Below are 16,772 nucleotides of genomic sequence, written 5' to 3'. Positions count from 1 at the left end.
TTAACGGCTGAGCCATCTCTCCAGCCCTGGATCCTCATCACCTGTGTAAAACCTAAATGTGGTGAACATCATCCACCGGATACTAGGGAGTATAGGTGCATAAACAGGTGGGTCTTCCCAGCACCCAACCGAAAGTTGATTAACAGGTATGTATGTAGCCATAGTACTGCAGATTGTGTAACTAAGACAACTTGATATCAGGGAATTGTTAGGCAGTCAAACTAGTTGAAATAGCAAGCTCTAAGTTTAATGAGGAATCCTTTCTCAAACTGTAAGGTAGGAAGCAATATAACGAGACAGGTGATAGCCACCTCTAGTTCCTACAGGCTATCCTATTGATTACACACATGAGCGCGCATGCGTGCGCACACACACACACACACACACACACACACACACACACACACATACACACAGCATGATGACCTTCTTTTTGAGAAAATTTCTATTATTCTAAACCTGAGGCCTCATCTGTTTTCCCTTCCTTGACTGGTCAACTCATAGCACAATTCTCAATCATTGAAAAATTAATAAGAAGCATTTAATGCAATACATTTATAGATAACTTATTTTTTAAGTTTATCGATTCAGTCACGCAAGGACTGTTGAATGCTCCTTATGTTCCAGGCTTTTCACTAATACTAAGAAATAAGAGAAGCAATTCTTTTGTATTGCAGCCTATATTTAATGAAATTATAATGATGATTAATAACCATGGCCCTGACAGAATCAATGGTCTTCTTCATATAGATAATTAGTTTCATTCTATCTAGTAAAATACTCAAATGAGACCAATTTTCCAAGAATTTATTAATTCTTTATTATCCTCTACTGGTTCTATTATATTCTCCCATATCTGACTTAAGCTAAATCCATACATATGCCATTAAACGGAAAAATAGATATTATCTTCGTTTCAGAGATAAGTCACCCTGTTAGGTTAAAATATTTCTGAACAACTCAAAAGTGAGTTAGGCTATATGTGAGTTAGGTGATGGTTACCTTGGATCAGCAAGTACAAAATCCTGGATTCAATTCTCAGTACTTCATTCATTATAAGAAAAATGAGAGAGAGAGATAGAGATAGAGAGAGAGAGAGAGAGAGAGAGAGAGGTAAAAAAGAAAGAGAAAGGGAAAGAGAAAGAATCAGAAGTAGTAATATAGAATATGAAGGTTTTCATAAATAAGGACTCCTTCACTTTTTTGTTCAATTGTTTCTTCTATTGGCTTACAGTTTTATTATGATTATATATGTGAAAATAGAAAGTGTATATTGAAATAATTATGTATAAATTGACCTGTATTTATCAAGATTCTAGATGAAATACAATAGCTTTTATCAAATTGTCATTATTTTGAAAAATTAAATTTCCATATATCTAGGGAAGCATACTGAACTCCCATTTAGATAAAGACATTTCTGCAGCCAATTAGAGAATGCGTGCACGTGTGTGTTTGTGTGTGTGTGTGTGTGTGTGTGTGTGTGCATGTGAGCATGCACACACACACAATCTGTGACTGGTTCTTGAAGAGACATCACTATTCAGTTGTGCTATTTATGACAAAGAGGTTCAGTGATTTGCAGCTTAGATGTTAACCAATTATAGCATCTCCAAAGCAGCCCTACTTAAAGGAAGTGCTTGTAGCTCTAACAATCCATGGGTGACCCATGAATTTTTTAGCTAAATCTAGTAATGAAAAGGAAGCAGAATTATTGACACTTTCTATCAAGCTGTGTGCCTGCGTGTATTTATTGTTATGCTTTCCCTGTTCTTAATTTGTCACCCATCTGCCCATAGTGTCCCCATCTGTGATCTCTGCATCACTGTCAATTCTCTTTCTCTCTCTACTCAACGAATCTCTCCTTCAGCATTCCCAAAATGAACTCAGCTTTCTCTCCACATCTCCTAGTTCTTGCTATTGCTTAGTTCAGCTTGTTCTTATTTGCGCTGATTGCTTAATGCCTGCCTGATTGGTTTACGACTTTACAAAAATCAGGACACAATTACAAATCTGATGATCTCCTTAAGTTGCCTGCCATTTCCAATGAGCTCTCAGTAATGAGAAAGGAGGATCTAAAATATTCGCATGTAAGGCCAGTTTTTCTCTGCCTTCTGTCTGCTACCATGACCCAAATCTCTCCAATTCTATTTGCCCTCTAATTCAAAAGTGGAAGTTTTCAAATTCCTGTTACTGCCTGGCTCTGAAACAAAATTGTGTCATGCAATAGATGCACCCATGTATTTATAAGCTCCTGTGTGTTCATCCCTGCTCTGGCTTCTATAGTTCAGGCAGATTGAAACATTGTAAAACCTCAAATATTTACCACCTGACCTTTTACAGAATGGCTGTTTATTCCTGCTCTTGACACACTAAATAATGTGTGATGCTATTGTACTTACAAGCTCCCCTTCACAGGTCAAGGTGAACAATTCTGTCCCTGGAATCCTTCCTTTCCTCAGAATATATTATATAACTGACATAAATGTCCATGGCTTCATAAAAACTTCTCTTTATCAGAATTGACGTTAATGCCCCCATCTCTGAGTTTCATCTATGGTCCATTGCTTTATTCATGCACTTCTATTTTTTAAAATTTCGCTTTCAAGATCATTTATATTCCTGCTCCTGCTGTACCTCACCACAGACACCGAATTGACGTTCTGAATATTTCAGGTTTTAGGATCAATTATATTTAATGAATAAGTATGAGTTTGCACCCAAGTATACTGATTACCCACTTTTCTAAGAGCCTTTGGTCCTCCGGTATTAACAAACTTAGATTGGGATTTTGAATTTATATGTAAACTGTATTAATTGTTGTTACTTTAACATGAAAGTCAGGGTTTTCTTTAATAGGTTAGAGTAACTCTCTATGTAGTTAATAAACAAGATTAAAAGCCAAAGAAAGAGTAATAAAGAATACAAACTAAAAACACCAACGCCATTCAATGTCAATCAAAGTATTTCAGGAACATTCATGTCTGCTTCAGAGCATTTGTTAGTATTGGGAATATCTTTTTTATTTTTTTTATTTTTTTGTTGGTATTATATATTTCATTTGTATTCATAGCTACAGTTTTGTTGTGGTTTTCTTATATACTTTGATGTTGCCATTGACACTCTCCTTGATATAGAAGCATGACAATGGTTTGTTTGTATTTTTCTATTGATAAACATAGCTTCTATATTGTTAATTTGCATAATATTGAATGTCAGATTGTATTATTTAAAGACTCCAATTAATCCCCTTTTCTCTGAGGGAAGGCCAAAGGCATTATTCTCACTCAAACAGGGGCTAAAAGATTATTGCAACACTAGTAGACATTTAAATGTATTTAAAATTATAAATTCAATTAAATGCAAAAATTAAACTATACTTTCATTGTTAAAATTGACTAAAATGATATCGATGGGTGGTAACAGAACACAAACAGCTGGTATTAAAGCAGTATTTCTAAAGACAATGTACATATCTGTAAATGACCACTTTAAGAATTTATAATAGGCAATCCTTATGTGTAGTTCTTCCTTCAGGCCAGACAAAAGTACTGAATTCTAACAGCTGTATTTATCCACAGAATATCACTTGAGATCAGGACTATTAATACTTTCTAGAATGAGAGTTTCCAATGGTACATCATTGTGAGTATCTCATATTGGGTCTGGTCCTTCTTAATGGTGAAGTTTTCTGAGTCACCTATGTTCCTGAAATTAACCCCAAGGAACTCATTAGCTTATGATACAGGACTTACACAGATTCCTTCTCTTAGCCTGCCCATGGCTTCTCTATGAGTATTGAGAAGACATGTCTTTATACTTCCCTAGGAAAAATTATTTTGCACTTGGTTACTCCCTCAACAGAGTGGCCAGTGGCACCTGAAGATGAGGCCTATGCTGTGTGACTAAGGACTTACACTGTATTTCAGGTTGTTGATCTCTTAGTAATATGCAAAATACCTGGCCTTTAGCTAAACCAAGTATTCATTATTTCATGCTAACCTCTAAATAATCTGGGCAACCATGGGTGAGAAATGGATAATAAACAATAGGTTATGTGTCCTTCTCCTCTGGGCTCCATATCCTGGTTCACAATTTTGGAAGAAGACTGGCTTTACCAGAGGCCAGGCTAGATCTAGGGATCTCTAGCCCCCCAAATCCCACAGAGACACCCTACTGACTTGAAGACGTGCTAGTCACCAGAATCCTTGGCCATTTGGACAGGAAGACCAGAGAAGAAAGAGAAACCAAGGAACAAAACACTCATCTAATGAAAACAAAAGCAGGAATCAACATCTTGAGCTACAACCATCCCACATCCCACATCCAGATGCCTTAATGCCAATGTAAGAACATAATCAGTAACAGAAAAGACAATGTAGCATTCTGAGAGCCCAGCTATCCTGAAACAACCAGACCCAAACAATACTGCACAGATGAAGCACAATAAAACAACATTAAAAATTAACTTTTTGAAGATGATAGGGGCACTTAAAGAGGTAATGAAAGACAAATAAAAAAAATGGAAGAAATCAGTAAGTCCCTAAAAGAAAGCCAAGAAAATAACAAGCAGTTAAAATAAACCATTCAAGACTTGAAAATGAAAATACAAGCAATAAAAAACCCAAAAAACAAAAATAAACAAATAAACAAACAAACAAAAAAACCACACACAAACATAGGGAATCTGAGTGTCATCCAACAGGAACTACAGACGCAAGCAAAAGCAACAGAATACGAGAGATGGAATAGAGCATCTCAGGCTTTGAAGACACAATAGAGGAAATAAATTTAACAAAGAAAACTTCCTAACACAAAACATGCAGGAAATCAGTGACACTATGAAAAGACCAAACCTAAAAATAATAGGAATGGAAGAAGAAAAAGAAAGCCAGCTCACAAACCCAGAGAGCATATTTATAAAAATCACAGAAGAAAATGTTCCTAACCTAAACAGCAGCATCCCATAGAAGAGTACAGGAAACATACAGAACACCAAATAGATTGAATCAGAACAGAAAATCCCCTACCAGATAATAATCAAAACAATAAACATACAGAACAAAGAAAAATATTAAAATCAGTAGAGGAAAAAGGCAGAGTAACATACAAAAGAAGACCTATAAGAATGACACCTACTATCCAGAAGGTCCTAGACTGATGTCTTACAGACTCTAAGATCATAGATGCCAGCCTGGACTACTATGCCCAGCAAGACTGTAAATTACTATAAATGGAGAAAACAAGATATTTCAAGACAAAGTCAAATTTAAACAATATCTGTCATCAAGTGCACCCCTATAGAAGGTACTAGAAGGAAAACTACAACCCCAAAAAGTTAATTGCTCCCACAAGAACACAGGCAATAGATAATCTCACATCAGAAAAATTGAAAGAAGAGAAACAATCACAGGCAAGCACACACACACACACACACACACACACACACACTACCACCACCAACAACAAAATAATAAGAATTAACAATCACTGGTCACTAATATCCCTCAATATCAATGGACTCATTTCACAAATAAAAAGGCACAGGCTAGTTGTTGATATCTGCATCTGCTTTCATCTGTTTCTGGAAAAGGATTTTAGTTTCTCTGGGGTTGTGGATTTCTGAGAGCCACTTATGAGTGAGTACAAACTCTGTTTGTCTTTCTGGTTCTGGGTTACCTCACTGCCGATGATTTTTTCTAGTTCTATCCATTTGCATGAAAATTTTAGAATGCCATTTGTTTCTTACTGCTGAGTATTATTACTCCATTGTGTAAATATACCACATTTGCTTTTTCTATTCTTCTGTTGAGGAGCATCTCTGTTGTTTCCAAGATCTGGCTATTACAAATAATTTTGCTATGAACATAGTTGAGAAAATATCTTTGTGTTGTGGATGTGCCTCCTTTGGGTATATAACCAAAAGTGGTATTGCAGGGTCTTAAGGTAGGTTGATTCTTAATTTTTTTGAGAAATAATCATCATATTAAACATTGTGCCAAGCTCCTGGAGTATAATTGAAGTAAGGGGGGAGCGATAATATGACCAAAGAATTCAAGATGATGATGGGGAAACCCACAGAATCAGCTGACCCCAGCTAGTGACAGATCACTGACTCAGGCCTGACAAATGGGGAACGAACATAAGACCAAACTAGGTGACAATGGTGCGGCTGTGACAATATATGAGGCCACTGACATTGGGTCCAAGATCTAACTCTAATGCACAATCTGACTTTCTGGAGCCCATCCTCTATGCAGAGATACCTTGCTCAGCCTAGACACTGCAGGGGTGGAGTTGGTGCTTAGTCATGAAGCAAAGAAAGAGAATTACAGACCAATTTCATTCATGCACATTAATGCCAAAATAATCAATAAAACACTGGCAAACTGAATCTAAGAACATGTCAAAAACACCATTCACCATGAACAAGTAGGCTTCTTCCCAGAGATACAGGGATGGTGCACCATATGAAAATTTATCAATATAATCCACTATGTAAACAAACTGAAAGAGGAAAACATATGACCATCTCATTAGATACTAAAAATGCCATTGACAAAAATCTATCGCCCTTTCATGATAAAGTCTTAGATGGTGGATACAAGGAATACACCTAAGCATAATAAAAGCAATAGACAAAGCTGACAGCCTACATCAAATTAAATGCAGAGAAAGTCATAGAAATTCCACTAAAACCAGAAACAAAACAAAGTTGTTCACTTTCTCCATACCTATTCAATATAGTGCTTGAATTTCTAGCTAGAGCAATAAGACAACTAAAGGAAATTAGGGGAATACAAATTGGAAAGGAAAAAGTCAAAATATCATTATTCACATCATATAATGGTAAACATAAGAGACCCTAAAATCTCTACCAAGAAAGGAAATTTAAGTGATCAGGTTGGAATAGGAGATAGAGGGGGGCAGTAGTAAAAGAAACTACTGGAAAGGGAAGAGGCATTTCAGAGTCATGTAAAACTCCAGATGCATGTGGATCTCACTAAAATCTAAAAAGATGACCTCAGTTTAGACTCCTAGCAATAGCATATATGTAGCCTAAACAGGCCATCTTCTAACTAGATTGGTACCCAGCACAACTGTCATGAGAGAAGCAAGTGATAGAAACAGATGCAGTCCTATAGCCAAACATTATCCAGAGTTCAGGGAATCCTGCAGAAAAGGAGGAGAAAGAATTCTAGGAGCAAGAAGGATCAAGGGCATTTCAAGAAAACTCACAGAATTATCTAACCTGGGCTCATAAGGCCTTACAGAGACTGAACAGACAACCAGAGAGCCTGTATGGGATTGACATAAGCACTCTGCATATATGTTATAGTTGTGCATTTGATCCTATTGTGGGACTCCTAACAGTAGGAAGAGAGGCTGTCGTTGATCCTTTTATAGGCTTTTGAGACCTTACTCCTCATATTGGGTTGCTTTGCCCATACTTAATACATGGAGAGGTGCTTGGTCTTACTTATTGATACTCATTGGAGTCCAGCTACTTCCTAAACAGAAACAGAGAATGAGAGAATTGAGGGATGGAAACAGGGAGTTGGGGGTGCTGGGAAGAGAGGAGGGAGCAGAAACTGTGTCTCACTGCGTAACCATTGTCTCTAAGCTGGTCTCCAGTTCCAAGTCATTTGGTAAATTGAATCTTTGGATGAAAAGACCATATCTGTGTCAGGAGTGGTCCCATTATGACATTTCTGCTCATCATAAACGAACAAGAAATGCATCTTCCAAAGCAACACTGAGCTTTTTACAAAACTATATCTTCATTAGGATAAAAGGAATGTCTGTATGTTTGAGGGATTCTAAACACAGAGTTTGAACCACAGCTTATAGCAAAAGAATTAATGTAATGTTCATTTAGAGTGTGCATGTATAAAGATAGCATAAATAGTAATTGAACATGACCCAAATATGCCTGACTTCAGTTTCTGAGTGAGTAAGGCTGGGTCATCCCAGCATCCTGTGAGCACATAATTGTCATGGATATATTTAGGAGCTGACAGGACCATCACCTTGTTCTCTCATCTGTGGATGAAGAGTTATTATGCTATAAAGGGCAAAGTGGAAGCCTGTGAAACAGTTCCCTTCTCCATTTATAGTAAATCACATGAATACTACACCCTAGCTAAAGTGGCAGAGATTAATGTCACTCTCAGAAACATCAAAGATATGACAGTGATATTCCTTATCGAATACTTGATTAATCTACTGATGTGCTATAAGAAATAGATCTTACCAAATGAAAGTAACATGTTACACATGTGGCAAGGACTGTAATGACACAGCTGGCAAAATAATATTGGTGTGTACACTGGAGTTATGTAGAATAATTTCTTGCATCCTGTGGGCTCACAGTAGCCTTGCACTGATCAAGAAAGGTTAGATTTTCATTTCTTACAAGGAAGAGTGACCATATAACCTAGTGTGAGCATTTAGAAAGGCTTCAGTCCACATTAAAAGTCCTGATAGACATTTGTTAACCAGCTCTCCATCACAATGTCAATGAAAACGACCCATCTAGACATGTGTTCCACTCATTTTACAACTTCGTTATAACAAAGTTCACTAGTGGATTATTGTAAGAAGTCACTTAAGAGCTGCTTTGGTCCTTCTAATACATAAAATCTTTGTGAAAATTACTGATCTACACCATTGAGCAGACTTAGTACCTAAGATGAGTGGGTTCCAATAAAATTTCATTCCCTAAGACAGGGAATAGGCCAAACTTGGCTTGGGATCAAAGATTGATGGGTCTGCAATATGCAAATGGTACCATGTCAGTTTGCCTTGGTTAAAGGCACAAATCCATCAGAAATAAAGATCGTGTACACTGTCAATTACTAAGAACCTGGTAGGTTTATAAGGTGTTTAGGGTCCCAAGGAGTTTTGAGAAATCGTAGAACATGTAATTCAAAGTAAAAGTCAGGATGCTTCGGCATCTATTTCTTTTTGCTAAGAAACTGGGCCAGAAGTTAGATGGCCCTGTGGATCCTGAAATTAGTGTGTGGCTATCTTATCAATATACTGGACTCATTCATTAGATGTTTCCTAAGGCCAGTTTTGAATAAGGCCATCAATAGAGCCCTCTGCAGTATGTTCATGTATGTAGAGCCCTCCAAGAACCCCCCAGGCACCTTGAGCCAGCCTGAGGTTGTTGGCTGGAACATCTTGCACCAGAGTAATTCTTGACAATCTTCTTGATTTGCTAACACACATCTGCTGGAGAACTTGCATGCTTAACTCTTGATTGTTTTCTACTGTGCAGTGAGTCAGTATATAAGCCCGCTCCTTCCCCTCAATAAACGCCATTCAGAATTCAGCATTTCTGTTGCACGAATGGCCCGCTGTCTTGTCTTTTATTTAAATCTCTAGGCCTTCCCCAGATTAGTAGAACAGATTGTAGCATGGGCACTACAGAGATAGTGCTTGAAATGAGTAAATTCAAAGAGGAAAAGGTATCTTGTTTTATCCATGGAAGCCCATGCATAGCATGCTAACTCCAATAAGCCATAAAAGGAGTGGTAGAAGAAAACCCTCAGAGCTCTCAGACCAGGCTCTGTGTTCTTTGCAACAGAGTGTGATTCAAATTTGCAAAAACAGCTCTTTCAAGCTACTTGCTCATTTCTTTTTGACATGGGAAACTTAAAATCAAACCAGCTCATAAAGTGTTACATGCATAGATATACATGTATATGCATATATACTCTTAAACCTAACCTGTTCACTCTGTATAATGTTACTAGTATGAATGTTTTTAGAGGCCACAAATTTAAAAGAGAGCAAGGAGAGGTGTATGAGAAGGTTCAGAAGGTGGGGGAAATGATGTAATTATATTATAAACTGAAAGATAAAATATTTTTAAAAAACTAGAAATGGAAGCAGTTTATAGTCTATTATTTACAAGGTGATCTTTTTCCAAAGGTAATTTAAAAGAGCATCTATTATACTTATTTTTCATTGATACTGTGAACTACAATATAGACACATAACTTTATTATGAAATGGGCTCATTACACTTGATTTTGAGACACTGGCATTAAGCATGATGGGAAGTGACTTTAATTGCTGCTCCTATTAGGATAACCAGGTCTCTTATTTGACTTGAAGAAGCGCTTTATATCTGATGGAAAGCATTTATTTCCATTTTAGTAGCTCTACGAAGTAGTTGGGGAGCTGGTGCGATCAATCTGCACTTTACTGGAGTTAAAGGGGAGTTATGAAGAAACAAATGAACTTAAGTCAAGAAGTCATCTACAATTGAGAATCTTACCTGAGTGGTTACAGTCAAAGCCAAGGCAGGGCTCTCTGTCCTCCAAAAGAAAGGTAAGGTTGAAAATTAGAGGGAGGACATAGCAGCAGTGGGCTCTTTTCTGGGAGTACCGTGGAAGGAGCTTCAGGGAGGAAAGAGAGATGAAGAATAATGTAAATACCCAACTTAATTATTAAATTCTGGGAGAAATAATTAAAAAAATTTAAAAATCAGGTAAAGGTGAATTACTTGATAGGGACCCAGTGGAAAGGGGAACAAATAAAGAGGTTCAGTACCCCCTAAACCCATCTTCAGGATAATGACACAAAGTTTATTTTATCTATCTTCTATATATCTATCTATCTATCCATCTATCTATGTATCTATCAATCTATTACATTTTCAAGACATGGTTTCTCTGTGTAGCCTTGGATGTCCTAGAACTCTTTTTGTAGAGTTCTAGGCTGGCCTCGAACTCAGAGATCCCACTGCTTCAGCCTTCCAAGTTCTAGGAATAAAGGTGTATGCCAGTCCATCCAGTGATGACATGAAGTTTAAACCACTGGATCTTAACAGAAACTGAAGTAGACCAGTGTGGCATACAATTAATGTGAAAGAGATTTACCTGCTGTGACTTGAAATCAGCCAGGAGAGCATTGCACCAATCTATCTCACTATGGATGTGGTACTTAGAGGACTGGGTAGGGCAGGATGGGAGGCTTACATTAACAGGTGCTCAGGATATGCTCTCTAGTGAGCAGGACTTAGAGAATAAGCAATCAAATGTTCGAAAACACACCAGGGCAGTGCCAGAATGCAAAAGAATGGAAGTTGAAAAAAATTAAATAAGGGTAGCTGGGAATGCGCATGGAGACAGGCATTAAATTGGGTGGCAATGTAGACATTTTCCACCTATACCAAGAATATCCCTTGAAGTAGAACTCCTTGGTAGCCACAAGAACTGGGTTATGCTCACCAGTCTCCATACTCATCTTCTCAAGTATATGCTCAGGTGTTCAGAACTGAGTATCCATGGAGGCAGCAATGGCATCTTTTCATGGGTCCAATGTCATGGGCTTTTTTTCACCAAGACTTTTACAAGTACTGTGTAGCTGAAGCTTTGTATGCCATTAGCAAAGTCAAAAAGTGGTGCTCTTACTCTGATTACCCCATAAGAAAATTCCCCAGCCACTTACAGATAAGGCAATCACACTCTAAATTCACCAAACTACAAGGTTGGCAAATGTGCTCATAAGCACTGGTGCATTTTCTGTAGATATGGCTGAGCATCCATGGAAACACTGCTGATGACCTATGACCTTCCCCTGTGTTTTCAGTGCCCTGGTCTATCAGTGACTTGATGATTTTCCATTGCACATACTTGAGAGTTCTTTAATGAGGGCTTTATCTGGCCACAATAAGCTGAAACTTTCATGAAATTCTTACATTTGCAATACAGAAACAATATGCAATGGTTAGTAGGAGTTGGGGGTTCAAGGCTCCCACTTCCTTGCTTTTTGAGACATGGTATTTTTTCAAAGTGCAACTGCGATCTAAAAGTGGACCGTGGTGACTTACTTGATACCGGTGGTGACATTTAGCTTTTGCCTTTGCCATATGCATGGTGTCTCAAGAAAGACTAAATGAAGCCCAGAGATCCTCATGGTAATGAGATTATTGAAAACTTTTATTGTAATTACTCTTTTGGCTTACTCTAAGTGGCACATTTAATTTATTCCTTGGAAATTTTCAATGTACACAATCCTTCTTCATCATGTTCTCCTCTACCCTCCCTTCCAACCACTCCCAGGGCCCCCAACATGTTTCTGTTACAGCCTCAATTATTTTTATCATTCTTTCTCTTTTATAATTCACTAAGTATAATTTATGCAGCATGTATATTCAAGGACATGAAGCCATCCACTTGAGCATATGTAACCAAAAATTGGTCATATCCCTGAGGGGGGAAAAACAGTTCTACTACTTAAGCAGCCATTAATTGCCAATAGCTCCTCTGCAAGGGTATAGCCTTGTGATTCTCCTCCCTTATCTATGCTGGTATTTTGTTGGCCTGATCTAGTGCAGATCTTGCAGTTATCAAATCTTCTATGAGTTCATGGATGCAACACCCATGTCAAATTCACAAGGCAGCATTTTATGATATTTCTCTCCATTCTCCATATCTGACATTACACTTAGCCCCACTTCCGTGATATTTTCTGAGCCTAAAAGGAGGAAAGTTGATGTACATGCCCTTTTTAGGAATGAACATACATAGTTATTTAATCTCAGCACTTAGACTACGTATGATTATTTGCAGTAAAAACAGCTGCTTATAACAACAACAAAGAGCTTCTCTGACCAAAGTTAATAATGACATTGATATGAGTACACCATTTGTCAGACAGGTCACATAATCCCCCCAAATAGCATATAATGTCATCCTTGCTCTTGGTTGTCAATCACATCTAGGTGATAGAACTTTATTTCTAAAAACATCACATAGTTTAGTTACAGGACATAGAGAAGTCAATATTACACTGACCAGGAAGCTTCATTCTTTCTGGCCAGCTTACACAGTACCAGAATGTTCTATGTAGGCTACTGTGAAGGAAAAGACATGAATAGTTTTACATAGCACTGGAATGTAGGATGCAACATCAGCCTGCCAAGCATTATGTGCCCAACAATGTGATAGTAGTGTGTCTCTTGTCAGGGCAACCAATCACTTTGTGATTTGATTTGAGGCCCACTCACTGCACAAGAAAAAATGCATGCCTGATACTGGGAACTGTTGCTCTGGTAGTCACACAAATGCCTGAACATGTTTATCACAGTGCAAATAATAGCATTCTAGAGCTGAAAAGAGGTATAGGAAATATGTAAGCACTGCCTAACCTTTCAGACCTAGAAAATTTACATTGTGGCCTCAAGTTATAGATTAACTTCAAGGAAGAAATGTAGCAGACCACCCTGTTATTGATTTTAATCCCAAGACTCATCTTTCACATAATCAGCCTTCTCATTGAATGTGCCTTCAGTAAGCAAATAAAAAGGGAAAATTATATCAACAAAATGTGGTCTCATTTAAAGACCTCTATACTGTAAATATACCAGACCTTGGGGTACCAAGAACCCTCAAAACCACTCCATATTGGGTTTTTCAGTACTAAGTGTCAGCAGCATTTTTCATAACTACAGGATTGTGTCTGATGTTGACAAAGTCAAGTGATATGAACTGCCAAAACGGGCCAAGAAAATGGTCCATTTCATCACAAATTTCACTATAGTTCAAGAGAAAATGGGGTGGAAAAAAAATCAGAGCAACTCATGTCACATCATAGCTGCTGATGTGGAGGTTCAGAGATGGCTTCCTGCAAGCTGACAAGTGTGAGCAGTGGACTCTCTCCACAGGGTATGCAATGGTTCAGCAGAGATCCTAGGAGCTGGGAGACTCAGAAGGAGCAGAAGGCAAAAGGAAGCTGAAGGCCTAGAGTTTGATACACAAAGAGTTGTTTGTGAAGATAAAGCCCTCCACACCCGCTGCCCTTGGGCTGAGAGAAGCATGATTATTGGCATTGACTCATATGAACATGATGCTAGATAGGCTGATTCTTATTTGGGGACATTAACAGACCCAAAGGTGATGCTAAAATGTGTATAGAGATAAGAAACCTTCTTAAAGCACAGCTGATAATGCCACAGCTGGCTCTAAATTGAAAGAGCTCCCCCCTGTCCTGCACGTATACTCCACTTCTCAGGTCAGTCCAGTTTTCAGCTTAACTGTGTCAGATAGCATATTACATCCAAGTCAAAGAAAGTTTCTCCTTAATGGATATGTTCTATTTTCTCACTCAGTTGACCCCTCCCAGACTCCCATTGCAACTCTTTGATAATGGGTGTTCTCTCTGTCTCTCTTCCTTTTCCACTAGTTCTAATACTCTTGACCTTTACCATAAAATTTAAAGATTTGTGGGGGTTTGTGTGTGTGTGTGTGTGTGTGTGTGTGTGTGTGTGTGTATTTTTATTATGCAAGATATGTATGCTTGGTGTTCACAGAAAACAAAGGAGATGTCAAAACCCAAAACTGCCAGATGAGGTTATTTATGGGTGTTTGAGAGCCTCCATGTTTGAGAGCAGCTGTGAATTACACCCAGATCCTGTGCAGAAACACCAAGTTCTCCTATCCTCTGGACCATTTCTCCAGTGCCTATTGCAATATTTAAATGTCATCTTGCTCAGGATCTCCTCCTGTGCTACACTCTGGTCTCTCCTTGGCATTCTAATATTGAACTCTATCATCACTTTAAATAACTACATATGCTATTCTACCCCGTGTGCATGTCTGTCTGTGTGTGTGTTTGTGAATGAGCAGTGGGAGAGTTGTTTCCTCCTTTGAACTCTTCATTCCTTGGAGGACAGCTTCATGAAGTAATATCTGCGTGTGCTGTGATACGGCTAAGAGACAAATCGGCACAGACTCTTGACTTGTGTATTTGTCTTTTGTTCCTCTGAGCAGTAGTGTAGTGGGATATTCACTTTGTCTCCTTCCACAGGTCACTTCTGCCCCTGGCTCCACCCCCCCAATGGGCGTGGTCAGTGCTACAGAAGGAGGAGTTGAGATTCTGTAAATATGTTTCTCAACTGGTTAATGAATAAAGCACTGTTGGCCAATAGGAAAGCAAGTTAGGCGGGACTAGGAGACAAGGAGGATTGGAGGAAGGAGGAGTCAAGATGGAGAGTCTGGAGAGAGCTGGATGCCAGCCAGCTCTCTGAGGGTAAGAGGAGACCATGTGGAAATACACAGATTAGCAGAAATGGGTTAATACTTAAGACAGAGCTAGCCGATAAGAAACAAGTAACAGGCCAACAGCATTATATCAAATACAGCGTCTCTGTGCATTAATTGGGACTGGCACGGTGGCGGGACAAGACCAGCCAGTGGACGGAAGAACCTTACTCCTTACACAGTAGAGTTGAGGATTAAGCACACTTCATTAAGGAAAGGCTCCCATGTTGAGGGAAGAGTTTGGGATGGTAAGTATTCTGATTCTAATTTTCCTAGAAGTAGATGAAAGATACAAATAAAAACCCATTTGGCTCTTTATAATTGTGACTTTTAATAGGTAACTTGTTAAAACATGCCTTCTCAATCTTAAAAGTTATACACATGGTCTCATTTGGTACTCCACAGTGATCCTCATAAATACCTATAATTTTTATAATTTCAAACACAGAAATACCATATCTAGTTGCCTAAATGATGTATTCACAAGTTTAATTTAAAAAATAAGAATTCACAAATCAACTAAATGTAAAATACCACACCAAACTACCCCATCCCAAATATCATATTCTTTTTAACTTTTTTATTTTTGGGACAAGTGCTAAAACTACAGGGTAAGTTCAAATGTATATATAAAATTGTATTATATAGTATATAATATGTTCACTTTCCCATTTCATAAAAGAGAAATCTATGTTTGGGAAAGGCCAAGAGACTTATTAATGCTGGTGGAGTCCTGAGAGGACTCTATGCAAAATCATTTTTGTTTGCCTTATTTCCAGGTACTATCACTAATTTCATGTCACAGATGAACCGATTGGCAGAGATGATCAAAAACCCCTGAAACTCCAGAGGTAACAGACTTCAGATACTATACTTGAATCAAGTTCTGTGATTCTAAACTTATGCTAGCTCTTCAGTATCAAACTGCTAGAAAAGGTTATTAAAATAGGGCACAGGGTGGGGGGCAAAGAGTGAGTCAATGAGGGCAGGAAAAAGGAAGAACCATGTTGAACACTCAGCAGCAAGCAGGCCATGTGGCAAACATTGGCTCTTCAAGCCTTCCTTTGAGGTAATATATATGATAAGAAATCCTCATAAGCAGGTTTAGGGCACAGGAGGGATATTTGGTATGATAAAGAAGGAGTTTCTGTCCTGCCTGATCCCACAGTCCTTTACAGTCATTTAGCCCAAATAAACAAAGAGGTTTATATGAATTATACACTTTTTGGCAGATGGCTCAGGCTTCTTATTGGATAGCTCTCTCTTAATTATTAATACATTTCTATTAAACTACATATTGACATGAGGCTGTCACTTACCCATAATGCTCCAGCATTACTCCTTCGGTGGCTACATGGCATCTCTCCTGTGACTCTATCTGCATTCCTCTTCTCAGTTTTCTCCTACACTGGTAGCCATGCCTGCCTGGCTATATCCTGCCTGTCCATTGGCCAAAGCAGAAGCCAATAAGAGAAACATATATTAACAGCATACAGAAAGACATCCCCCATGAGTATGATGCTTTATAGACAGAATACTTATGATTTACTTTAGAGATCAGATATGCTTCAGGAAACACCAACTAAAATGTTGATGTCAAGAAAGACTGTGCATATAAATTCCCCTTTCATAGATGCTTGCGTTATTCTATTTTGTTCTTTTTCATGGGACATACAGGGATATGCACCAACTCATTACCTTTCAATAACAAACTGA

This window comes from Phodopus roborovskii, unplaced genomic scaffold, assembly GCF_943737965.1.
Source record: "Phodopus roborovskii unplaced genomic scaffold, PHOROB, whole genome shotgun sequence".
In the NCBI taxonomy this organism is placed as follows: domain Eukaryota; kingdom Metazoa; phylum Chordata; class Mammalia; order Rodentia; family Cricetidae; genus Phodopus; species Phodopus roborovskii.
This window is presented reverse-complemented; position numbering follows the sequence as displayed.